This window comes from Muntiacus reevesi, chromosome X (assembly GCF_963930625.1).
Source record: "Muntiacus reevesi chromosome X, mMunRee1.1, whole genome shotgun sequence".
Lineage (NCBI taxonomy): Eukaryota > Metazoa > Chordata > Mammalia > Artiodactyla > Cervidae > Muntiacus > Muntiacus reevesi.
The window spans coordinates 83,708,324-83,736,227 of record NC_089271.1 but is presented as its reverse complement, the minus strand read 5'-3'; the positions used below and the strand labels follow the sequence as shown (position 1 = coordinate 83,736,227).

At 36.7% G+C, this 27,904-nt stretch overlaps 1 pseudogene; it reads right to left on the bottom strand.

Annotated features, from left to right (window-relative positions):
- Positions 1 to 18,247: 18,247 nt before the first annotated feature.
- LOC136154556 (splicing factor 1 pseudogene) lies at positions 18,248 to 19,062 on the bottom strand (annotated as a pseudogene).
- Between the last annotated feature and the right edge of the window lie 8,842 nt (positions 19,063 to 27,904).

Below are 27,904 nucleotides of genomic sequence, written 5' to 3'. Positions count from 1 at the left end.
CAAGTGCACAGCATAATGATTTGGTATTTGAATATATTATGAAATGGCCATCACAATAAGTCTAGTTAACATACGTCACCATACATAGTTAGAATTGTTTCTTCTTATAGTGAGAACATTTAAAATCTACTCTCTCTATATTTTAATCATGTAAATTATATTTAATAGCTGTGTTAGCAGACAGGAATGTATTAACATCTTAGGAACACCAACCAGTCCATTCTAAAGGAAATCCGAGCCGAATACTCATTGGAAGGACTGATGCTGAAGCTGAAACTCCAAGACTTTGGTCACCTGATGTGAAGAATTGACAGTTGAAAAGACCTTGATGCTGGGAAACACTGGAGGCAGGCAGAGAAGGGGATGACAGAGGATGAGATGATTGGATGATATCACCGAATCAATGGACATTAGTTTGGATAAACTCAGGGAGCTGGAGATGGACAGAAAGGCCTGGCATGCTGTGGTTCATGGGGTCCTAAAGAGTTGGACACAACTGAATGACTGAACTGAATTGAACTGAACTCTGTATTTGAGGAAACTTCAGATTTGTCTTAGAGAATTAAGGTTATATAATAAGGTTTATTCTAGTTGTATTTAAAAGGAAATGTAGGTATAAAAGAACTCATTCATTTCTTCTAAGTTACTTAAAAAAGAATTTAAGTATCATAATTCCAAAATATATTGGAAACTATCCTACAAAAGAGTCACGTGAAAGAATCAAGAATATTACTCAAAACATGATACATATACTCATTGTGAACCTGATTTTAGAATTTATGTCTCAGTGTATTTCTGAAGTATTTCACTTTTGTTTAAAATAACCAAGTTAAAAAAAAAGATAATAAAATAAAATAACCAAGTTCCTACTTATTAGCTTGTATTTTGGCTCCTCAGATTTTACCCCTTTTTACCTGAAGTTGATCAACGTTACTTCCACAAGCATTTCTCACATGCCTCTCTCATAACTGAAATCTATCAGAAAACCCATTGCTAAATTGTCGTCTTTTAAAATATTAGCTTCAAACTCAGTAGAATCCAGAGTTTGCCATCCTTCTGCTTTCCATGAGCTTTTTCAATTATACAACTTAAGTAAATGTCTTCTAGTTTGTTCAAATTATTGTAGTTGTGTATATATATATATTAATAATAACTTCAAATTCTAGGTTTGCTTTGTTTCATTATAGCCACACATATGAAGCGACTGCTATTTCCATTTTCCAAATTAATCCTTACTGCTTACCAATACTTCTAATGAAATATTATGTTCAAAGTAATGAAAGTGCTAAAATGAAGAAATGTATCATTTATAATCATCGCTACCATATAATCATTTTTTATGTGTGCCAAATATTCCAAAAAATTTAATAAGGAAAAGCAAAGAAAAATTAACAAAAATAGACATAAAAGTTAAAAGAATTAGTCTTAGCATTACTGCTAACACTGCTTCAAAAAAAAATGAAAATAAAATTGTTGAGTATCTAATACGTCCTTGAAAACTTTGATAGAAACTAGAGGTGTGAAGATGAATGCTGACAAGGTCTGTTGTACTCAAGGAGATATACCACTGAAAAAGGTAATTCAATTTGATAAATGTTCTTATGAAAGCATGCACAAAAATGTCATGAAAATATATAGGGCTTATGACTAATTCTGCTCAGGAAATCGGGGAAAGTTTCACAGATGAGAGGACAACTTATTGATCAATTTTCTCTCCCTTGCTTCTTTTCATTTTACTGCCTATTCAAACCATGCACAAAACTTTGTGTTCTCCCTGTCTATACTTCCCCATTTCAGTCAATAGCTAGAAACCTTGGACTGATTTGGACTGATCCTTTATTCATTATTCTCCCTCAACCCCTGATCCCACCTTTCAGCAGGTCATGTTACCTTTTTCTCTCAAACATATCACCAATCCATCCACTTCTCTCAACATCTATTACCACCATCCTATTTCAAGTACCATCATCTATCTTCTGAATTACTGCAGTAGCCTCCAAATGGATTTTCCCACTTCCACTATTGACCATGAACAATTCCTTCTCCACAAAGAAGCTATTAGTCATGACACAAAGCTGCTATGACAAAGAGACTCCAAAGTACAGTGAATTTAATAAGATATATCTGTATTTCTCTTTTATGTAACACTTCAGGTGTAAGCAGTCCAAGACTGGCACACCAGCTCTGTGTTCTCAATATTTAGCTTTCATCTCTGGGTTCAAAACAGTGTCTCCAAGTTTTTATCAGATGCCAGATAATGGGGAGGAAAGAAACAGCTCAGAAAAATGAATGCTCAATCCTTTTAAGAAGTCCTAAAAGTGATCTATATTATATTTCTATTTCCATGGGCCTGAACTTAGTCATACGGCCACATCTAGATTAAGGGAAGTTGGGAAATAAACATTTCATTAGTTGACTGTAGCCCAGTCAAGTCTTTGTTGTTAAAAACAAACAAACAAACAAAAAACAGGAGGAATTGATATTGTGAGACAGCTAACAATCTGATGCTTTGATCTTTTAAAAACAAAAACAGAAATTATGCCATGTTACTTCCCTGTTTAAAACATTCTGTGGTTTCTTTTCACTGTATTATGAAATCCTATTTGTTTCATTAACGACACTTACTAAAAGTTGTAACTGTATATTTTTTCATATGCTTTTTATTGTTTTCCATTTCCTCTAGTTCAGTTCAGTTGCTCAGTCATGTCCGACTCTTTGCAACCCCATGGACTGCCCACGTGAGGCTTCCTTGTTCATCACCAACTCCCGGAGCTTGCCTCAAACTCATGTCCATGGAGTCGGTGATGTCATCCAACCATCACATCCACTATTGTCCCCTCTCCTCCTGTCTTCAGTCTTTCCAAGCATCATGGTCTTTTCTAAAGAGTCAGTTCTTCTCATCAGATGGCCAAAGTATCGGAGCTTCAGCTTCAGCATCAGTTCTTCCAATGAATTTTCAGGACTTATTTCCTTTAGGATTGACCGGTTTGATCACCTTGCTTTCTAAGACACTCTCAAGAGTCTTCTCCAGCACCACAACTCAAAAACATCAATTCTTCAGTGTTCAGCTTTCTTTATGGTATAACTCTCACATCCATACATGACTACTGGAAAAACCATAGTTTTGACTAGATGGACTATTGTTGGTAAAGTAATGTCTCTGCTTTTTAATATGCTGTCTAGGTTGGCCGTAGCTCTTATTCCAAGGAGCAAGCATGTTGGAAATTAAAAGCATCTTTTAATTTCATAGCTGCAGTTGCCATCTGCAGTCATTTTGGAGCCCAAGAAAATAAAGTCAGCCACTGTTTCCCCATTTATTTGCCATGAAGTGATGGGACCAGATGCCATGATCTTAGTTTTTTGAATGTTGAGCTTTAATACGTAGAACAGTATGGGTTAAAATAAAGATTTAAAAATTTTCAGAGATAATAGTAAAGAAACAAACAACAACCAAAACAAAACAAAGCAAAACAAAACAAAAAAACCTGACAGCAGATTCTATCATTCAGGATATGCCCAGACACACACAACTAGGTCATGCCATTTTCCTATTAAAAACAATGTCACTAGGGGAGTGGGGGTTTTCATAAAAAAAAAAAGAAAAAATAATAATGTCACTAAATACTAACCTCAGACAAGGTTACTTCAGGACCTTGATAAATGAGGTAAAATAAGACTGCTTCATATGTTTTTCTAAGCAAAGAACAATAAAAATGGGGGACACTGCAAAACTAATAAGTAACAAAAACCTCTTCTCTTGATCAACATGAATGAGTGCCACTTCTTTAGCAATTATAATGTTAACCTCATTCTAGTCTCTATTCTTATAAATAAAATTAATTGATATATGCAATCTTACAAATGATCTCACATTACAGTAGTATTCAGTGTATAATTAACATCCATTTTGTTAGAGTTTCCTCCAAATCACCCAGTCAAAGCCCAACTCTTATATTCAGTAATTTTTTTTTTTTTTGCATCTGCTTGCTCAGACACCCCATGATTCTCCATGGTGCGTATTTTCCCTCACTGCAATGAGTAGTAGATACCACTAGTTCAGTTATAAATAAGTTCTTGGTTGTCTGACTGAGTAGAATTGAAAGCAGATAGAGTACTTTCAAAGGAGTAAAAGCTTTACTGAAAGATGATTCACTGCTACTAACTATGGAATGCTTTCCCCAAATTGTTGGGAAAAAAGAAAGTCAATAATTCGGTTCTGACCAAGTAAGGATATGTTTTAACAATAAGAATGGCATAAACACATTTCACAAAAATTAAAACTGTAGGATATAGTTTTCTAATTAACATTAAAAGACATTCTAAAGGAAAGTGAACCCAGGTAGAAGATCTGAGATAAAAGGAATCAGAAGCAGCTTAAAGGATATCATAAATTTGTGAGATGAAATAAACACTGACTTATACTAGTAATTTTTGATCTTGAAAAGAGAGAATGAGAAAGAAAGACATAAAAGAAATAGCTTACAAGCTGGGAGGTGTTTTTGATGGAGTTTAAGTTACACTGGGATAGTTGATTTTCCAAGAAGAAAGAAAAGGCACAGGATAACTTTAGGCTCTGATAAGTTAAGTAGGTTTGAGGGATTACCATTAATATCAAGTGCAGGTGTTCTTTTTTGGTTGATGTAAAAGTTCCAGAATTAGATTGTGGTGAGAGGTTGCACATCATTGCTGATGTACTAAAATCCACTGAACTGCACACACTGTAAATTTTTAAAACAGTAATTTGATGACAATTTATTTTTATTAAAAAATAAAAATATATATCCTAGATTAAAAGTTCTACTTTTCAGAAAGATACAAACTACTGATTCTAACTCAAGAAGAAATAGAACATCTGACCAGATTTGTAAGTAAAGAGCTTAAATTAGTCATGTAAAATATTCCTACCAATAAAGCCTTGGTGAAGATGGTCTTATTGCTGAATTCTCTCCCCTGTAGAAGCGCATGGCAACCCACACTAGTATTCTTGCCTGGAGAATCCCTATGGACAGAGGAACCTGGTGAGCTGCAATCCATGGGGTCGCAAAGAGTCGGACACGACTGGGCAACTAAGCACAGCACACCAAAAACTTTAAAAGAATACTATCCATCTGTCACAAAATCTTACAGTAAATAGTACAGAAGATTTCTTAACTCATTCTATGAGTCCAGTAATGATTCCAAACCCAGACAAATATATCACAAGAAAACTACAGATAAATATTCCCTATGAAAAATAGGTGCAAAAATTTTCAATGAAATATTAGTCAACTGAATCCAGCAGCAAATACAAAGGATTTTTACCATGATAAAGTGGAACTTATCCCAGGAATGCAAAGTTGGCTTATTATTCAATAAATCAATGAATGGAATTCATCATAATAACAAAATTTAGAACAAAAATCATCCGATCAATTCAATAGTTGCAGAAAAGCATTTGAGGTAATCTGGCACTCATTCATGAAAATAAGACTCAATAAAGTAGGAACACAAAGTAGCTTCATGTCCCTGATACATGCTATCAACAAAAATCCCACTAGAAACATTATACTTAATGTCAAAACACCAAATGTTTTCTTCTTAGGTTCAGGAATTAAATAAGATGCTTACTTTTGCTACTTCTATTCAGCATTGTACTGCAAGTTGTAGCCAGAAAAAGCAGATAAGAAAATAAAATAAAAACATTCAAATTGGAAAAGAAGAAGTAAAACTATATTTGCAGATGACATGATTTTTGTACAGAAAAGCCTAAAGAATCAACTAAAAAACTATTAATATTAGAACAAGATTGCAAGATATAAGATCATTATACAATAAACTTAATAAATGTAAATATATATTGAAAACTCTACCTTTCATATTTTTAACAATACAAGGATAGCTACCACCATTGTTTCCATTCTACATTGCACTGGATGTGCTAACAACTGAAGTAGGCAAAGAAAAAGAAAGGCATGAGAACTGGAAAAAAGGATGATACAAAATTTGTATTTATAAATTCTATTATGGTTAATAAGACTTTGTCAAGGTTGGTGGATAAAAATCGATAAAAATCAATTTAAGTATAAATTGCAAATTTGCTAGCAACAAACAAAATATGCAACTTAAAAGAAAGCTTTCAAAATAACGTTCAGATGCCAAGCATATATGGATATCTTTAAAAGTGAAAACCTCTAGAAGGAAATTTTTTCTCTTATTAGTAAAATTCAGACATAACTCAGTTGGAGCTGTATCATATATTTGCCAGGAAATCTCAGTACTATAAAAATGTCAATTGTTTCCCAAATTGATGTATAAATTCCATGCAATGCCATATATCTTCCAATAAAACTTCCTTGCAGAAGTGAAAATCCGATTCTAAAATTTAACAGGATATGCCACGGGTCAAGAATAGCTAAGTCTTTATCAAAAAAGGAGAACAATATGGAAGATGCAATCTTGCTATATACTAATACTCATTACAAAACTATAGTAATTAAGACAGTGTGATAATTACACAGAGATAGACCAATAGGACAGAATACAGCTCTATCCAGAAGCATATTCCTACATATATGGACACATGTATGGTGCATTTTGAATAAAAACTAGGGGGAAAATAATGTATTTTTCAGTAAATGCTTTCAGGGCAATTCATATACACACAAAAAGGACTCCAGCATGTAGTCAGACACAGCAATGAAGTGCAGGTAGATTAAAATCTCAAATCTGAAAAGTAAAATTTTGAAAAGTTTAGGTGCTAAAAAATAATTTCTTAATGATCACAAGGCAGGCAAGGATTTCTTAAAGAAGAAACACACACACACACATAATACAAAATGTTGCTAGGTTCACCATCATTAAAAATCAAGAACATCTGTTCATCAAGTTATATCATTAAATGAGTAAAGTACAAGCTCAAGCTTGGTAGAGTTATTGATAACATATAAAATCAACAAAGGATTAATATACAAAACGTGAAAGTAACTCCTACAAAGGCAAAAAGACAGCTCTGTAGAAATATGGGCAAAACTCTTAGAATCAATGTTTCATGAAAAAGAAAATCTAAATAGCTAATAAACTAGGGAAAATGTACTCAACTTCATAAGTGATCAGTTCAATTCAGTCGCTCAGTCATGTCTGACTCTTTGCATCCCCACGGACTGCCACACACCAGGCCACCCTGTCCATCACCAACTCCTGGAGTGCCCTCAAACTCATGTCCATAGAGTTGGTGATACCATCCATCCATCTCATCCTCTGTTGTCCCCTTCTCCTCCAGCCTTCAATCTTTCCCAGCATCAGGGTCTTTTCTTTTTTCTTTTTGCTTATGTCTTTTTGTTTTGTTTTGTTTTCGCCAAGCATGTTTTTATTTTTTTTTCTCTTAATATTTTTTCCCATTTATTTTCATTAGTTGGAGGCCAATCACTCCACAATACTGTAGTGGTTCCTGTCATACATTGACATGAATCAGCCATGGATTTACATGTATTCCCCATCCCAATCCCCCCTCCCACCTCCCTCTCTACCCGATCCCTCTGGGTCTTCCCAGTGCACCAGGCCCGAGCACTTGTCTCATGCATTCAACCTGGGCTGGTGATCAGGGTCTTTTCAAATGAGTCAGCTCCTCGCATCTACTCCAGAGTATTGGAGTTTCAGCTTCAGCATCAGTCCTTCCAGTGAATATTCAGGACTGATTTCCTTTAGGATTAACTGGTTGGATCTCCTTGAAGTTCAAGGAACACTCAAGAGTCTTCTCCAGCAACACAGTTCAAAAGCATCAATTATTTTGTGCTCAGCTTTCTTTATGGTTCAACTCTCACATCCATACATGGCTCCTGGAAAAACCATAGCTTTGACTAGATAGACCTTTGTTGGCAAAGTAATGCCTCTGCTTTTTAATATGCTGTGTAGCTTGGTCAGAACTCTTCTTCCAAGGAGTAAGCGTTCTTTTTATTTCATGGCTGCAGTCACCATCTGCAGTGGTTTTGGATCCCCACAGAATAAAGTCTGCCACTGTTTCCACTGTTTCCCCATCTATTTGCCCTGAAGACATGGGACCAGATGTCATGATCTTAGTTTTCTGAATGTTGATTTTTAAGCCAGCATTTTCACTCTCCTCTTTCATCAAGAGGCTCTTTAGTTCTTCTTCACTTTCTTTTTTCTTCTTCACTTTCTGCCATAAGGGTCGTGTCATCTGCATATCTGAGGTTATTGATATTTCTCCCAGCAATCTTGATTCCAGTTTGTGCTTCATCCAGCCCAGTGTTTCTCATGATGTACTCTGCATATAAGTTAAATAAGCAAGGTAACAGTATACAGCCTTGATGTACTCCTTTCCCTATTTGTAACCAGTCTGCTATTCTATGTCCAGTTCTAACTGCTGCTTACTGACCTGCATACAGATAAGTGATCAGGCAAATACAAATTCAAACTAACAAAAAATAGCACTGCATTTCTATTAGACTGACAAAAATTGTGAAGTCAGTCTAATCAGATGCTAACAGGGACGTGCTGCAATGAGATATTTCATATAGCAATGATTGGCATATCAATTGGCACATTGTGTGAGATAATTGGTTATTAATTACCCCAAGATACACAGATCCTATCATCCAGTCATCTCACTAAGAAGAAAATATTTTAAAAACTCTCATATGCACTGGGAAATATATTAGTATCTACATGGTGTCATTTTTCACAATAAGCAACATGATGATGGAAGAAATTTTCACATATTGAGGTAAGTATGAGGAAACCATTCTGGCTTATGCATGATTTGACCTGAACAAGCAGGTCAAATTGTGTGCTAAGTCGTGTCTGACTCTGCGACCCTATGGATTGTAGTCTGCCAGGCTCCCCTGTCTACGTAATCCTCCAGGCAAGAATACTAGAATAGGTTGCCATTCCCTTCTCCAGGGGATTTTGCAGACCCGGGGATTGAACCTGCGTTTCTTAAGTCTTCTGCATTGGCAGGCAGGTTCTTTACCACTAGCTCCACCTAGTGGAACAAGAGAATGCAGTATCCAGATAATATCCACTTGGAAGCTAAACTCCTCCTTTTCTGCTATGCCGGTTCTAGTACTCCCTGGAAGATAAGATTCCTTTCCCAAATGCCAACGTAATGCTAACTCATTGGATTCATGCTAATCTGTTTCTTCTAAAATCTTGAAAGAATATATCCCTGTCATGCTTGATGTCCTTTGTTCTGAAAAAAAATATAAAATTTTCCTGAAAACCATGTTTCTCTGAACATTTTCTCAAAGTTATTTGCGAGGTTGTTTTCTGGGCTATAGACCCTGATAATATCTTAGATAAAACTAAACTTGCAACTCTCTAGTGAGTTCTTCTTCCAGCCAACAATGGAAATAATCCAAGTATCCATCAGTAGTATAACTGGCAAACAGAACATTATAGAGCAATGAAAATAGAAGAACTGAAGCTATATGGAATACGGGTGAATTTCACAAGCATAATCCTAAGCAAAGTAAGACAAACACAAAACAGTGCATAATGTATGATCCCCATTATATACGTTTCAAAGATAGAAAAGTAATCTAGGTTATATAGTGATATGTACATAGATAATTAACCTATAATGAAAGAAAGTGCATGATTATTATGAAAATTGGTCTTCTTGTTTTCTCAAAGTAGGAGAGAAACTTATTTGGATGAGTGAGGGTGAATGCGAAGCTTCTGAAGTACTGACAATATTCTATTTCTTGACCAGGATATGGTTATATTAATTTTCACTTTATAAATGTTAAGTTGAACATATAGGTTGTATGCCCTCTTCTGTACAGTACTCTGGCCTGGAAAATCCCATGGATGGAAGAGCCTGGTAGGCTACAGTCCATGGGGTCACAAAGAGTCAGACCCAACTGAGTGACTTCACTTTCTTTCTTTTCATTTTAGAAACTGCAACTCTACTTTTTCTTGTGTACTCTTGACCACATTCTTATTATCTCTTAATTTTTATCCACCAGTTATCTGCCTACCCACTCACTCACGCACTGTGATTTTAGTCTCTCCTCAAGTGGTACCTTATGATTTTCAAATATGATAATGTCTCTTCAGCAATATGAACAATACCTACAGTAGTAGCAATAATAAAATATTATTGTTTCTGATTTCTGTTATTTCTCCAAATCATGCTATGCTACTACCTCTATTTACTACAGTTTTGTTTATATGCTCACTGATCTCTTGAAAGTATTTTTTCAAACATAACCAATGATATATAAAACCAAATTCACGATATTTTTAGTGTCTTTAAAAACAAGCATTTTTTTTTTCATTTTTTGCACATATACGTGAATGCATGCTAAGTCGCTTCAGTCATGTCCTCTGTGTGACCCCATGGACTGCTACCCACCAGGCTCCTCTGTCCATGGGATTCTCTAGGCAAGAATACTGGAGTGGATTGCCATGCCCTCATTCATGGGATCTTCTTGACCCAGGGGATTGAACCCACATCTCCTACATCTCCTGCATTGTCAGGTGAGTTCTTTACTACCAGCACCACCTGGGAAGCCCATACACATACACACATAAATACATAAATATGTATATATACATCTTTACATACTAAATATTTCTGAAAAGGTGTGATGTAAAGAAATCTGATTCATTTTTATTCAAGTCAGTGTGTATTAAACTAATTAGATTCTTTGTACAAACATGCAGCAGAGACCCATTAATATCCCAGTGCGTTTCAGAAATACTAATCTAAAAGTTATCCTATCTGCAAGTGAATATAAAGTCCTGGTTATGAAATATAATTCATTGTAAATAAGCATGTACTTAATTATTGATATTCAGTCAGGATTGTGTAATGCTGAGATGCATGGCAGTAAATGTGGAATGTAAGAAAAAAGTACAAACTGTGTTTAGTACTGCCTATTATATAAGCAGCAAAGGAAAAATGAAGCAATGAATAAGCCCTTAATATCAATAGTATGTGCATTCAATAACATCCTATTAGAATATTAGGTAAATCAGAAAGTGTCTGTCACTCTGGTAGCATGGAATGGTAGTTACCACCCATATCCAGGATAAAGCTTGCTTATGAATGTGTGTTAGTCACTCAGTTGTGTCTGACTCTTTGCAACCCTTCTTTAAAACCTGCCAGGCTTCTCTGTCCATGTAATTCTCCAGGCAAGAACACTGGAGTGGGTTGTCATTTCCTTCTCCAGTTGTCATTTCCTTCTCCATTACCTTCTTCAAAACTTGCTTACCTTATGTCCATCAGACATTACTCTTTATTGAATCATGTAAATAACCTTCCAAAAAAATGGATTTCAATATACCTTCACATCTCGTGCATACCTTGGACAAGTTAAATAACCTCTCAGAGATTCATTTTTATCATCTGAAATGTGAGGATAATAAGAGATCATATCTCAAAATCATTTTAAAGATTTACTTTTGTAATATACATAATACACATACAGGTCATAAAATATTTCTGGACCTCTAAGTAAGTGCAGAGTGAATGTTAGCTAAAACTAACAGCAGTAGCAGAATAATCAATAGGTAAATAATGCCATGGCCCATTCCTAATTTCTATAAACTGGATATAATCTGAGTTATAGAGTAAGAGTGAATGACACAATAATAGCATAACTGCTTTGATATTTCCCCAGATTTAAATGATCCTACAATATTTTTCCTAATCTTGTCACTTGATTTTTCCTAATCTTGTCACAACCTTGATCTTGTCACTCCCTACCTCATGATATGACCTCCCATCTCTTTCAAACTAAATGACAAACTTATATGGTTTATCGCAGCATTCTATGTGATACAGACTCTGTCTCAAATCTAAATTTCACCCTTAGGTATCACCATTTTTCTACTTAAACTCTCTTCTATAGACAATTTTTTTTTTCTGACAAGTTGCTTTCCAAATGGCTCCTATGTGTGTTTATTGCTTTTTGCTTTTGTTAATAAACTTCTTATATCTCATACATTTCCTTTAACTGACATAGTCCCACTCCTTAAGATTCCACAGCGATTAGTAAAATGTTCTTTATTGTGCACCATCCATTTATTCTTTCATTCAACAAATATTGATGAACAATTACTATGTGAGAATTCTGCTGTAAACACTAGAGATACTCCTCATAAAGTAAAAACTCAAATGGGAAATATAGTCATTTACAAATCACTACAAGTGTGAGGCATGTTTAAAAGAAAGGGAAGCATTAGCTGTAAAAATGTATAACAAAGGAGCTAACACACTCTAGCAATAAAATTTTTCCTGCAAGAAGTCATATTTTAGCAGAGTGAGTTGAAGTAAAAGTTCCAAAGGATTTAGCAAAATGTAGCTGGTATTGGGTGTGGGAGTGGAGAGTTGAGATCTCCTAGCCAGAGAGAACCACATGTATGAAAGCTGTAAGTCAAAAAGAGTAAAACATTTATTAGACTAAAAGAAATTCAGTATGGCTATAACAGATGTGATGGAGAAATATTGGGAACTAACGGAAAATATGGGCTTCCCTGGTGGCTCGGTTGGTAAAGAATCTGCCTGCAATGTGGAACACCTGGGTTCGAACCCTGGGATGGGAAGATTCTCTGGAGAAGGGCATGACAATCCACTCCAATAATCTTGCCTGGAGAATCCCACGGACAGAGGAGTCTGGCGGGCTACAGTCCCTAGTGTTGAAAAGAGTCAAATACAACTAAGCACCCAAGCACAGCACAACAGAAAATATAATATGTGAAGGGGCTTCCCTCATAGCTCAGTTGGTAAAGAATCTGCCTGCAATGCAGGAGACCACAGTTCAATTCCTGGGTCAGGAAGATCTGCTGGGGAAAGGATAGGCTGCCCACTCCAGTATTCTTGAGCTTCCTTTGGGGCTCAGCTGGTAAAGAATCCGCCTGCAATGCGGGAGACCTGGGTTCAATCCCTGGGTTGGGAAGATCCCCTGGAGAATGGAAAGGCTACCCACTCCGGTATTCTGGTCTGAAGAATTTCATGGACTGTACAGTACATGGGGTCGCAAAGAGTTGGACACGACTGAGCGACTTTCACTTTCACTTTTCATTTTCACTGAAACAAAAGATAAATTTTGTCATAATAATTCTGTTAGGTTTGCTGTGCGTTAAAATAGTGCATATTAGATTAGGAAATATGCCAGTTATCTTTGTTTCTCAAAACTTTCAGTGCAAAATTACACGCACACACACACACACACATATACAATTCTCATTTGGAAATTCTGTAACATACACATAATTCATCTCCTTGGACTTTACAAAAATTTTAACAAATTATGCCTTTGTTCATGCAATTTCCATTTTTGTATATTGAATATAAACAATCTGACCAGATTTAGACACTTTTTGTTTTTGTTTTGTTTTGTTTTGATTTTAGAAATGTCTATGTAAGGATTTTAACAGGTTTACTGTGTTTTTCTACTTATTGAAAACTAGTTCAACTAGTCTAATTCTATTAGTTGAAATGCATGTAAGTTTAAATTGTACACAGTTTAAATGAAAAAAATATTCAGAAATTCAGTTAGAAAAACACAGTCTTAAAGGATATTCACATAATTATTGGAGAGTTAAAAAATAATTCCACTTTCTTATAAATAGGATTCTTTTTTCTAATATTCAGGGGACAATGTACTGCCCCTCACCTTCACCCCCACCAGCTTCCCAGTCCAGCCACTCCTGCTTCCCCTGCCTACTATCACATCTAAGTCCTCACACTGAATGCCACTTCCTCCATGAAGACTTCTTTCTTACTCCCCTCCTAGAATTTTTTTTTAATTGAAGTGTAGTTGATTTACAGTCTTGTGTTAGACTCTAGTTTACAGAAAAGTGATTCAGTTATATATATTCTTTTTCAGATGCTTTTCCATTATAGGTTATCACAAGATGTTTCCTGTAGGATTAAAATCATTAGTGGGATTTTATTTTTAACTTAAGCACTTTATTTTAAAGCTCTAGAATGTTTCAGCCATAGGAAATATTGCATAATTTCAACGGTTGATCATTTGTGTATAAGAAGCATTTTGTCAGTTCCAGTGCCATCTTTCAGGTTTCAAGTTGTTGAACAAGCCTTGGTTATATTTGTTTTATAGTATTCCATTTTATTGTTCAAATTCAAAGAGCATATTTTTCCTTGTGAGAGTTCAATCTTCAGTTATGGCCATTTGCTTATGATCCATGATCTTGCCTTAATTGACATTAATTGATTTCTCTCTTTTTTTTTTTAAATAAGGCAAAGAAGAAATTCAATAGAAAGTAATGTCAAACAATATAATTTGTGTGGAAGTTGATGCATTGTTTGTGACTTGTGAGACAGTTAAGATGGTTTTATGTGATCAATTGATAAAATAGTGATTTTCTGAGAGAAGGAAATGTGCAATCCATAGTCCCTAGAGACCAATCAGAAATGACCCTATAAGGGCAAAGATGTTTTTATCCAAACAGTACAAAATTCTCTCAAAATGCAGAGGAAAGGGACTGCAAGTTGAGCTTGCTTTGTTTTATAAACCAAATCACTCACTTAGAATTTCCATATACACTTTTAACAAGTTACCTATGATTTGCCAACTAAATTATTAAAGATATAGCTGCCTCTTCAATTATACAGATATCCACTGTATTTGACTTGTATTTGAGAAGAAACCATTTTTATATTTAAACAACCTGAAATAGCTCTTAAAATTTTATTTCTATTCTAACTAATAAAATAGGGTAAAAGCAGAAGGTGAGAATATTTTTATATGTAGAGTAAAATATAATATTTTTTCCTACTAGAGGTTCCTTAATAATATTTGTGATATGACTGCATTGCACTGATTGAATGCCAGAGTTGGGTTTTGGCTTTTCTTTTTTTTTTTTTTTTTGTAATGTTGCATTCTATTTTGAAGTTTTATTTACTGAAGGATAACTTATATTGAGTAAAATTCATCCTTTTTAGTATGCAGTTTTATGAAATTGAAAAATGCATATAAAGGTAAAGTCAAGATACAGAAGCTTCATCAAGGAGAGCAATTCCTTCCTATACCTTTCTAGTCAACCCTTCCCAACATGCCAGCCTCTGACAACCACTGATAATGTTTTATCCTTACAGTTTTAGCTTTCACAAAAATGCTATATAAATTGTATTATATAGTATGTAGCTTTCTGAGTCAGACTCTTTCACTTAGTATAAGGCATTTGAGAGTTATATGTGATGTTTTGTGTATAATTAATTATTTCCTTTTTTTTATTGAGAGTCTTTCTATCATGTGAAGTTATCACTGTTTATATAGTCATCAGTTGATGCAGTTACAAGTGTTTCCACTTGTAACTGATTGATATTAAAGCTGCTATAAATATTCACATACAAGTTTTTGTATGAACATAAGTTTTTATTTCTCCTGGGCAAATAACTAGAAGTGAGATTGTAAGCATATGTAATATATGTATTACATTATGTAAAATATGCATATGTAACAATATAAGAAACTGACAAATGGTTTTCCAAACTGACTATATCATTTTTTCATTCCCATTAGGAAAGAGAGACTTCCAGTTGTTCCATGTCTTTACCAGTTTGGTATTCCCTTTTTACTTTTTTTTTTTGTTTTTTTGTTTTTGTTTTTGTTTTTAATTTTAGACATTCCAATAGGTTTGGAATGCTACCTTCTTGTGATTTAATTTCCATTTTCCTAATTGGGCCTTCCCAGTTGCCACTAGTGGTAAACAACCCACTTGCCAATGCAGGATTCGCAAGAGACACAGGTCCTAAGACATAAGAAAGGCATGGCAACCCACTCCAGTATTCTTGCCTGGGGAATCCCCATGAAGAGAGGAACCTGACAGGCTACAGTCAAGACACAACTAAAGTGACTTAGCATGCACACAATCATTAACTATGCTGCACAACTTTCATGTGGCAATTTGCTATCCATACACTTTACCTGGACTTCCCTGGTGGCTCAGATGGTAAAGTGTCTGTCTACAATGCGGTTGACCTGTGTTCGATCCCGATTCCCTGGAGAAGGAAATGGCAACCCACTCTAGTACTCTTGCCTAGAAAATCCCATAGACGGAGGAGCCTGGTGCCCATGGGGTCTCAAAGAGTCAGACAGGACTGAGTGACTTCACATATTAGTGAAGTGTCTATCCAAATTTTTACACACTTTTTATTGGCTTTTCAAAAAATTATTATCTGTTGAGAGTTCTTTTCTGTTCTGTTAATTCTTTGTCTAATATGTGAATTGCAAATATTCTCTTTTACACTTTTGCATAAGTAAAAAGCAGTTTTAAAGTTGGTCAAAGATGATGTTTTAACTAAGAAAATTTTGCCAAATCAGGGCCTAAAATGTCTTTACCTGTGTGTGTGTGTGTGTGTGTGTGTGTGTGTGTGTGTGTGTGTGTTTTAACATGTTTGGTAACTAGGATCCACTTTGTGGTAAATTTTCTATATGATGTGAGGTGTGTGTCGAGCTTTAGTTGCATTTTCTTTTTGACTAGGGGTGTTTATTAATATTTGTCATTTTAGTGAAAACACTATTGTATGTTGATTGAATTGTTTTTGTATCTTTTTATTACATATATGTGTGGATTTATTTTTGGCTTTCTGATCTCTTCCACTGATATATGCATTAATCATTTGTTCAATACCACATTGTCTTGATTACTGTAGATTTAAGTTGCCTAAAATCAGGTAGCATGAGCCCTCAATCTTCATTCTTTTGTTTTGGCCATTCTGTTTTCTCTATTTTTCCATACAATTTTTGAGTCAAATGTGATTCATTTCTACTTGGAATTTGATGAGAATTGCATAACATCCAGACATAACTATCAAGTATTTTCCATGAAAATGCTATATTTTTATTTATATAAATTTTTGAAAATCTGTGTCTTGTAGATTTCACCATACATATTTTGCACTTAATTTTTAAAAATGTATACCTAGAATTTTGACTTCTTTTATTTAGGTGTTAGTTTAATGGCACTTTTATTCTAGTTTTATTGAGATATAATTAGCATATAATATTGTATAAGTTTAAAGTGTAAAATATAATTTGATACTTGTATATATTATGAAGTGTTTACTAGAATAATTTTAGTTTAATATCCATCATCATGTACATTTTTTTCTTGTCAGGAGATGTACTGTCAATTTTTAAATATGCAGTATAGTATTGTTAACTGTAGTCAACATGATGCACAGTATATGCTCAGAATTTGTTAATCTTATAATGGGATTCTTGTACCTTTCTTCTACACCCCAGCCTCTGGTAAATGCCTCATATGTTTTCTGTTTCTGTGAGTTTGGTTTTTTTTAAGATTCCACATTTAAGTGAGCTCATATAGTACTTTTCTTCCTCTGTTTGACTTAAATCTCTTAGTATAATGCCCTCGTACTTCATCTGTATTGCTGCAAATAAACAAGTTCCTTCTGTTTTGGAGATATATATATATCTCCAGGAATGAAAGGAGACATTCCTGTATTATATCCAAAAGGGGGAAAGCATTCCATTTTTGAACATTAAACTTGATGTTAGTTACAAGTTGTTGTAGATGCCTTTATCACCTTAAAGATTTTTCTTGGTATTTTGCTTCCTGAAACTTATATCATGAATGCATTTGAACTCTTTCAAGTGATTTTCCTAAGCCAGTTGTGTGGATCACTTGGTTTTATATGTTTAATCCATTGATATGATGATTTATATTAATTGATTTTTAACAAATATATTGAGGTATATTTTACAAATCACAAAATGACTATTTTCCAGTGCACAGTTTAATGATTTTAAGTAATTTTTCCAAGTGGTGTGACCATAATCCTATATCTGCTTTAAAAAATTTTCATGTCCATATATCATGCCTTACGTATATCATGCCATATGTGACCAGGTGGTGGATGCGGTGGAGGGGGAGGGACACCAGGCGACAGAGGTGGCTGGATCCATGGAGACAGGGGCAACACAGTGGGGTTGCCTTGCATGTAAGGGGCTCCTGGAGAAGCTGTGGCAGCTGGCTGTTGCTGTTTTCATGGAAGAATGGACCCTGGGACAGTGCTGGTGGTGGTAGTCCTTGTATTTTGCTGCCCTGGCAGGGAGGTTCTGAAAGCCATACTGCTGCTGGATGGAGGGGGTGGCAGAAGCTGCAGCTTGTGTTGGCATGGGGGAAGAGGACCAGAGAGATGCAACAGCAGTGGGTGGTGACATCATATTTTTTCCTCGATGCAGGCAATAGACCCCATAGTCCACAAGAGTACTTTCGAGGTATCATCTGCACTTTACCCTGAGCTAACTAGGGGTCACCAGCCTCCACACTTCATACACACTGTGGTATTGGTAATGCTGTGGGTCTCCAAGCTCTGCCAGGGTCTAAAGATACTGTTATCACCTTCCCAAAGGGTCCCGTTCAAGCAAGCCTACTCTCGAAGCTGCATCTTCTGTAGATCATTCTGGTCCTCAGGGATATCTATACCTTGCTTCAGGATGTTTCTTCTTCACTGCTATCTTCACATTCTCCATGGTATTGGCAATCACCAGGGTGTGAAGGGATTCATATCCTTCTGGCAGCATCTGGCTATCTTTAATCCTTATTTTCCCTTCTTTCACAGAGTCTTTCCCCCCAGTCAAGATCTTGGCATTACATTCCTTCTCTGTGTTCTTCAAGTTATTCCTTCTGGGCCCGCTTAGGAACCACATAAAGCTGATTTCTGGATATTCATATTGTGGGATCATTACTCTATTGCACACACATGTTGCTGGAGGTTTGTAATGTGCAAGAGGCTTGAAATCAGGGTTGAGGGAAGTCATTTTGGTGAGGAGGTTATTTAGCTCCTCCTCAAGCTTCTTGCAGATGCAGAAGTCATGAGTGTCAAGCCTCTTCTCCTCCCTATTGTAGATGGGCTCTGAGGAAGGGGACATGTCCTCCAAGTTAGGGGGGATGTCCAGGTCTCCTGTGTGCAGTTTATGTCAGGGCTTCTATCTGCAGTTGCACTATATAAGCTTTTTATTGTTCCCAAGTAAGTACAGGGGGGATAAATGTAGGCATTCCGGGAATCACATTCCTCTGTCCCATTGTGTCTTGGTTCCTGCAGCTCCTCTTCCACTTCTTGCTGGGGAAGTCCGGTGGTGGCTTATGAACTTTGTGAATCTTCTGGAGAGAGCCTGTGGAGCCCACCACCTGGATTGGGCCAGGCCTAGACAAGAGGTTGGAATTGGTGGCCTCTAATTGGTGGAACTTTAGTCCTTCTGATGGGTGTTGGGATTGGGCCGACCTTTAGGCCAAGTGAGGAAATGTCACTGAACTTGAAGAGCTGGGAGGTAATGCAGGATGCACTTCATTTGTTACTGAAGATGCCCATTTAAAATTAATCCCTATTTTCATTAATCTGTGAATTTGACTTGTGAGAGGGTAACAGGCAGGAAGGCCAGGGGTCTCCAAATGGAGGAAATAGGCTGCAAGTGCCAGACATTTTTATCTCTCTTAGGCGGCAGGAGGAAACAAACTAGTGATTTTTTTTTCCTTCTCTATACAAATTTAAAAGGAGGTTTATCTTAAAATACTGTGTTGCCATGACACCTGGTTTCACCTGAAGCTAACTGTTCTCAAACCTTGAGGTAACCAATACATTTTTTCTTATGGAAATGTTTGTCTTAAGCTATGTTAATGTACCCCAGACTCTGCCTTCAAGTTGGTTCCGCCAAATGGCTCAACCTACTTGACAAACCGGTATGTTATACTCAGATATTGTTCCCCTAATCTATGTAAACAAGACTATTTGAGTGGTAATCTGCCCTTCTACAAGATTCAAGTCAATCGTTTTATGACCTGGGATGAATTATCTGGTGCCAAGATTATCACAAAATGCAACTTATGGATGAGGGGCCTGGTGCCATTCTGAATTTTAAGACATTCCTTTTTTTTCATTAACAGACTGCTAGTGACTCTATAACATCCACCTGAAGACTAGCAGGGGAGTACACTTTCTGCTCCCTTCTGACGACTTTGTCAGAAGCTTTCTGTATCTCCTTTATACTTTAATAAAATTTATTATGCAAAAGCTCTGAGCGATTTAGCGTCTCTGGCCCCAGATTGAATTCGTCTACTCGGAGGCCAAGAATCCCGGCGTCTTATCGTTCAGCAACAACCTTTCACTTGTCTGGATATTTCAGATTAATGTAATCATGTAGCATACGATCTGTTGTATCTGGCTTCTTTCACTTAGCATAATGTGTCCAAGGTTCATCCATGTTGCAGTTTGAATCAGTACTTCATTTTCTTTAATGACTATATAACACTCAGTTGGACCAGTATAACATATTTGCTTATTCATTCATCAGTTGGTAAATGTGAATATTTTTTCAACTTTTAGCTATTATAATTAGTGTTGCTACAAACATCGATATATAAGTGTTTTCATGAACATATGTTTTTTATTTATCTTGGCTCTATACCTAGGAGCAAACTTTCTGAGTTATATGGTTATGATATGTTTAGCTTTTTGAGAAACTGCAAAATTGTTTTTTGCAGGGGGTTGTACAACTACATTGCCACCAACAATTTTATGAGGATTTCATCTTTGCCAACATGTGTCAGTGCTTCTCTTTTTTATTGCAACCATCCAAAAGGTTGTGAAGAAGTATCTCACTGTGATTTGTAGTAGTATTTCCCAAATAATTAATGGTATTCTTTTCATGTGCTTATTCGCCATTTGTTTATTTTCTTTTGAGAAATGTCTAATCAATTCCCTTTTCCCTTTTAAAACTGTGTTGTGCTTTATTAGTTATGATATTTTTTAACATATTCTAGATACTAGACTTTTGTTAGACATGTGGTTTGCAAATTTATTTTCATTTTGTCAGTTGTCTTTTTGCTTTACAGTATTCTTTGAAGCATGAAAGTTTTAATTTTTTTATTGAAGTTGATTTATGTAAAAGTTTTAAATTTTGATTAAGCCATATTTAATTTTTCTTTGTTGATTGTATTTTAGATGTCAAATCTAAGAGTCCACTGCTCTATCCAAAGTCACAACAACCCATATGGTTTGTCTAGAAGTTTTCTATTTTCAGATCTTGCATTTAGGTTTTGATCCATTTTTAAGTAAATTTTGTATAAGGTATAAAGTGTCAGCACCATTTGTTGAAAAAGATGATTCCTCCCCTACCTCTCCACTGAACTGATGTTAATCAATTGGATTTAAATGTGAGGGCTTGTTTTTTGAAATTTTATTCCTTTATGGCTTCCTCCTTTAACCTCACTGTTATTATTTTTGTTGTACAAGATGTATGTTTATACATTATAAACCCTTCAACATAGTTGTATTAACATAGCTAGGACTTTATGGACTGTATTTTAATTCAGACATTATAAGCAAATAATTATGAATGAAAATATATTTGTGCTATTTTTTCTCAGTTCAATTCAGTTCAGTTCAGTGGCTCAGTCGTGTCCGATACTTTGCGACCCCATGAATCGCAGCACACCAGGCCTCCCTGTTCATCACCAACTCCCGAAGCTTACTCAAACTCATGTCCAACAAGTCGGTGATGCCATCCAGCCATCTCATCTTCAGTCGTCCCCTTCTCCTCCTGCCCCCAATCCCTCCCAGCATCAGGGTCTTTTCCAATGAGTCTACACTTCGCATGAGGTGGCCAAAGTATTGGAGTCTCAGCTTCAGCATCAGTCCTTCCAATGAACACCCAGGACTGATCTCCTTTAGGATGGACTGGTTGGATCTCCTTGTAGTCCAAGGGACTCGCAAGAGTCTTCTCCAGCACCACAGTTCAAAAGCATCAATTCTTCGGCACTCAGCTTTGTTTATAGTCCAACTCTCACATCCATACATGACCACTGGAAAAACCATAGCCTTGACTAGACGGACCTTTGTTGGCAAAGTAATGTCTCTGCTTTTTAATATGCTATCTAGGTTGGTCATAACTTTCCTTCCAAGGAGTAAGCATCTTTTAATTTAATGGCTGCAATCACCATCTGCCGTGATTTTGGAGCCCCCAAAAATAAAGTCTGACACTGTTTCCACTGTTTCCCCATCTATTTCCCATGAAGTGATGGGACCAGATGCCATGATCTTAGTTTTCTGAATGTTGAGCTTTCAGCCAACTTTTTCACTCTCCTCTTTCACTTTCATCAAGAGGCTTTTTAGTTCCTCTTCACTTTCTGCCATAAGGGTGGTGTCATCTGCATGTCTGAGGTTATTGATATTTCTCCCAGGAATCTGGATTCCAACTTGTGTTTCTTCCAGCCCAACGTTTCTCATGATGTGCTCTGAATATAAATTAAATAAGCAGAGTGACAATATATAGCCCTGACATACTCCTTTTCCTATTTGGAACCAGTCTGTTGTTCCATGTCCAGTTCTAACTGTTGCTTCCTGACCTGCATACAGGTTTCTCCAGAGACAAGTCAGGTGGTCTGGTATTCCCATCTCTTTCAGAATTTTCCACAGTTTATTGTTGTCCACACACTATTCTTTTTATACTTACCTATTAATGTATATAACTATTTTTTATGGTTACTTATTAATACATAACTACCTTCAATTGTGTTCTTTACTTCTTCACATGAATTGGAATTACTGTCTCGTGTCTTTTAATTTCAGCCTTAGATATTCATTTTAGTTTTCCTGTGGGCTGGGCGGATCTGCTAAGAATGTATTCTCTCAGCTTTTATTCACACATTATTCTTTTTTCATTTCTGGTATACAGATATACTAAATATAGAATACTTGGTTCACAATCCTTTTTTCTTTCAACTCTTTCAATATGTCAATCCTGAGTATGTTTGAATGTGATGTTTATAGGTGTGATTCTTTTTTATTTTATCCTAGTTGAAGCTTGTTTCCTGGATGTGTGAATAAACATAAATGTTTTTCATTAAATTTAGGAATTTTTCAGACATCACTTCTTCAAATACTTTTCCTGTCCCTTTGATTTATCTTCTAGAAGTCTCATTACCCATAAGTTGACACATAAACATTGTCTTGCATTTCTCTGAGGCTCTATTTATTTTCTTTCACTTATTATGCTTTCTGTTCCTCACACCAACTTATCTCAATTGACCTATTTTTAGGTTCACTGATTCTTTCTTATTCCTAGTTGATTCTGATATTGAACTCCTCTAGTGAATTTTTTCATTACAATTATTGTTCATTTCAACTGTAGAATCAAATTTTTAAATATTTTCTATATCTTTATTGATATTCTCTATTTGATTATATGTTGTTCCTATTTTATGAGAAGTATATCTAGCGTTCATAGCTAACACTTTAAAAACCTGAAGGGTTTCAAGGTAACTATGGAGCTATAGTTACATCCATTCCCATCTATTCATGGCAAATAGTTGGGGAAACAATGGAAACAGTGAGAGACTTTATTTCTTTGGGCTCCAAAATCACTGCAGATGGTGACTGCAGCCATGAAATTAAAAGACGCTTGCTCTTTGGAAGGAAAGCTATGACAAACCTAGAGAGCACATTAAAAAGCAGACATTACTTTGCCAACAAAGGTCAGTCTAGGCAAAGCTATTTTTTTTTTTCCCCCCCCAGTGGTCATGTATGGATGTGAGAATAGGACTATAAAGAAAGCTGAACACCAAAGAATTGACGCTTTTGAACTGTTGGAGAAGACGTTTGAGAGTCCCTTGGACAACAAGGAGATCAATCCAGTAAATCTTAAAGGAAATCAGTCCTGAATATTAATTGAAAGGACTGATGCTGAAGCTGAAACTCCAATACTTTGGGCATCTGATGTGAAGGACTGACTCATTGGGAAAGACCCTAATGCTGGGAAAGATTGAAGGCTCCTGGGGTGACAGAGGATGAAATGATTGGATGGCATCACCAACTTAATGGACATGAGTTTGAGCAATCTCTGGGAGTTGGTGATGAACAGGGAAGCCTGGTGTGCTGCAGTCCATGGGGCCACAAATAGACACAACTTAGCGATTGAACCTCCAAGGAGCAGCTGCTGTGGGACGCAGGAGGGCTGAGAGGAGCTACTCCACATTCAAGGTCAGGAGGGGCAGCTGTGAGAAGATACCCCTCGTCCAAGGTAAGGAGCAGCAGCTGCGCTTTGCCTGAGCAGCCGTGAAGAGATACCCCATGTCCGAGGTAAGAGAAACCCAAGTAAGACGGTAGGTGTTGCGAGAGGGCATCACAGGGCAGACACACTAAAACCATAATCGTAGAAAACTAGACATTCTGATCACAGAAGCACAGTCTTGTCTAACTCAATGAAACTAAGCCATGCTGTGTGGGGCCACCCAAGATGGTCAGGACATAGTGGAGAGCTCTGATAGAATGTGATCCACTGGAGAAGGGAATGGCAAACCACTTCAGTGTTCTTGCCTTGAGAACCCCAGAAACAGTATAAAAAGGCAAAATGATAGGATACTGAAAGAGGAACTCCCCAGGTCGATAGGTGCCAAATGTGCTACTGGAGATCAGTGGAGAAATAACTCCAGAAAGAATTAAGTGGTGGAGCCAAAGCAAAAACAGTACTCAGTTGTGGATGTGACTGGTGATAGAAACAAGGTCTGATGCTGTAAAGGGCAATATTGCATAGGAACCTGGAATGTTAGGTCCATGAATCAAGGCAAATTGGAAGTGATCAAACAGGAGATGGCAAGAGTGAATGTCGACATTCTAGGAATCAGTGCACTAAAATGGACTGGAATGGGTGAATTTAACTCAGATGACCATTATATATACTACTGTGGGCAGGAATCCCTTAGAAGAAATGGAGTAGCCATCATGGTCAACAAAAGAGTCTGAAATGCAGTACTTGGATGGAATCTCAAAAATGACAGAATGATCTCTGTTCATTTCCAAGGCAAACCATTCAATATCATGGTAATCCAAGCCTGTGTCCCAACCAGTAACACTGAAGAAGCTGAAGTTGAATGGTTCTGTGAAGACCTACAGGACCTTTTAGAACTAACACCCAAAAAAGATGTCCTTTTCATTATAGGGGACTGGGATGCAAAAGTAGGAAGTAAAGAAACACCTGGAGTAACAGGGAAATTTGGCCTTGGAGTACAGAATGAAACAGGGCAAAGGCTAATAGAGTTTTGCCAAGAGAATGCACTGGTCATAGCAAACACCCTCTTCCAACAACACGAGAGAAGACTCTGCACATGGACATCACCAGATGGTCAATACCAAAATCAGATTGATTATATTCTTTGCAGCCAAAGATGGAGAAGCTCTATACAGTCAGCAAAAACAAGACCAGGAGCTGACTGTGGCTCAGATCATGAACTCCATATTGCCAAATTAAGACTTAAACTGAAGAAAGCAGGGAAAACCACAAGATCATTCAGGTATGACCTAAATCAAATTCCTTATGACTATACAGTGGAAGTGAGAAATAGATTCAAGGGACTAGATCTGATAGACAGAGAGCCTGATGAGCTATGGACGGAGGTTCGTGACATTGTACAGGACACAGGGATCAAGACCCTCCCCATGGAGAAGAAATGCAAAAAGGCAAAATGGTTGTCTGAGGAGGCCTTACAAATAGCTGTGAAAAGAAGAGAAGCAAAAAGCAAAGGAGAAAAGGAAAGATATTCCCATTTGAATGCAGAGTTCCAAAGAATAGACAGGAGAGATAAGAAAGCCTTCCTCAGTGATCAGTGCAAAGAAATAGAGGAAAACAACAAAATGGGAAAGACTAGAGATCTCTTCAAGAAAATTAGAGATACCAAGGGAGCATTTCATGCAAAGATGGGCACAATAAAGGACAGAAACTGTATGGACCTAACAGAAGCATAAAATATTAAGAAAGGGTGGCAAGAATACCCAGAAGATCTATACAATAAAGAACTTAATGACCCAGATAATGACGGTTGTGTGATCACTCACCTAGAGTCAGACATTCTTGAGTGTAAGCGGGCCTTATGAAGCATCACTACAAACAAAGCTAGTGGAGGTGACAGAATTCCAGTTGAGCTATTTTGAGTCCTAAAAGATGGTGCTATGAAAGTCCTGCACTCAATATGCCAGAAAATTTGGAAAACTTAGCAGTGTCAACAGGACTGGAAATGGTCAGTTTTCATTTCAATCCCAAAGAAAGGCAATGCCAAAGAATGTCCAGACTACTGCACAATTGCACCATCTCACATTCTAGCAAAGTAATGCTCAAAACTCTCCAAGTGAGAATTCAACAGTACCTAAACAGAACTTTCAGATGTTCAAGCTGAATTCTAGAAAGACAGAGGAACCAGAGATCAAATTGACCATAGATAAAGCATTTGACCATAGATAAAGCAAGAGAATTCCAGAAAAACTTCTCCTGTATTTAATAAGCCAACGCCTTTGACTGTGTGGAACCCTACAAACTGTGGAAAATTCTTAAAGAGATGGGAATAACAGACCACCTTATCTTCCTCCTGAGAAATCTGTATGCAGGTCAAGAAACAACAGTTAAACTGAACATGGAACAACCGATTGGTTACAAATTGGGAAAGGAGTATGTCAAGGCTGTGTATTGCCACCCTGCTTATTTAACTAAGATCATGACACCCAGTCCCATCACTTCCTTGCAAATAGATGGGGAAACAATGGAAAGAGTGACAGATTTATTTTCTTGGGCTTCAAAATCACTGTAGATGGTGACTGCAACCATGAAACTAAAAGACACTTACTCCTTGGAAGAAAAGCTATGACGAACATATTAAAAAGCAGAGACATTACTTTGCCAACAAAGTCAAAGCTATGGTTTTTCCAGTAGTTATGTATGGATGTGAGCGTTGGACCATAAAGAAAGCTAAGTGCTGAAGAATTGATGCTTTTGTACTGTGGTGTTGGAGAAGACTCTTAAGAGTCCCTGGGACTGCAAGGAAATCAAACTAGTCCATCCTAAAGGAAATCAGTCCTGAAAATTCATTGGAAAGACTGATGCTGAAGGTGAAACTCCAATACTTCGGCCTCCTGATGTGGAAAACTGACTCCTTGCAAAAACCCTGATGCTGGGAAAGATTGAAGGCAGGAAGAGAAGGGGACAACAGAGGATGATATGGTTGATGGCTTCACAAAGCCTATGAACATGAGTTTGAGCAAGCTCTGGGATTTGGTGATGGACAGGGAAGCCTTGTGTGCTGTAGTCCACGGGGTCACAAAGTGTTGGACATGACTGAGGGACTGAACTGAACTGTTGTCTTCATGAAGACAGCTTTAAATCTTTGCTCTCTTTTGTGGTGCAGAATTTTTGTAGAAGAGATACTACTATCTCCTCAAGGATGGGTATACTTCATCAGTGAGGCCTCCTCTGTCTAAAATTTTCTTTATTGGAAAATGTGAGATAATAGTAAATACATGCATTGGTCTAGAACTCTGGTACCTGACATAGAACTGCCAAAACCCTTGTAATGTCCTAAGTTATAAAAGCTCTAGGAACATCGTTTTTTCTAGTACTTTGGTCTTTGACTCTCGCTCTTGACACAGAGTTCCTAAATCCCTTGGAATTCCCTGGGTGATAGTAGTGCTTCTATCCTTTGTTATATGATGAACTGTTAGATGTAAATGAATGCTTCCCTGAGTTCTGTGAGCTCCTCTAGCTAATAATCAAATCTAAAGAAAAGGAGGTCATGGGAACCTCTGACTTGTAACCAAATTAGACATAAGTTGTCGATAACATGGAGACCTACACTTGTCATTGGCACCTGAAGTTGTGTGCAGTCTCACAGGATTGAACTCTCAACCTATGGTATCTGACACTGTCTTCAGGTAGATAGTGTCAGAATGTAGTTAAATCATAGAACATTCAACTGATGTCACAGAGAATTGCTCTGTGTGGAAATGAAACCCACACATCAGATGTCAGATGCGTTATTTGATAGTAGTGTGAGACTAAATGATAAACACACAGAAGTTTTTTTTTAATGCAGAAGTCTTTTAAACTATGAATTTAATTAATCAATTTATCTCTTCTTGAAAGACATGTCA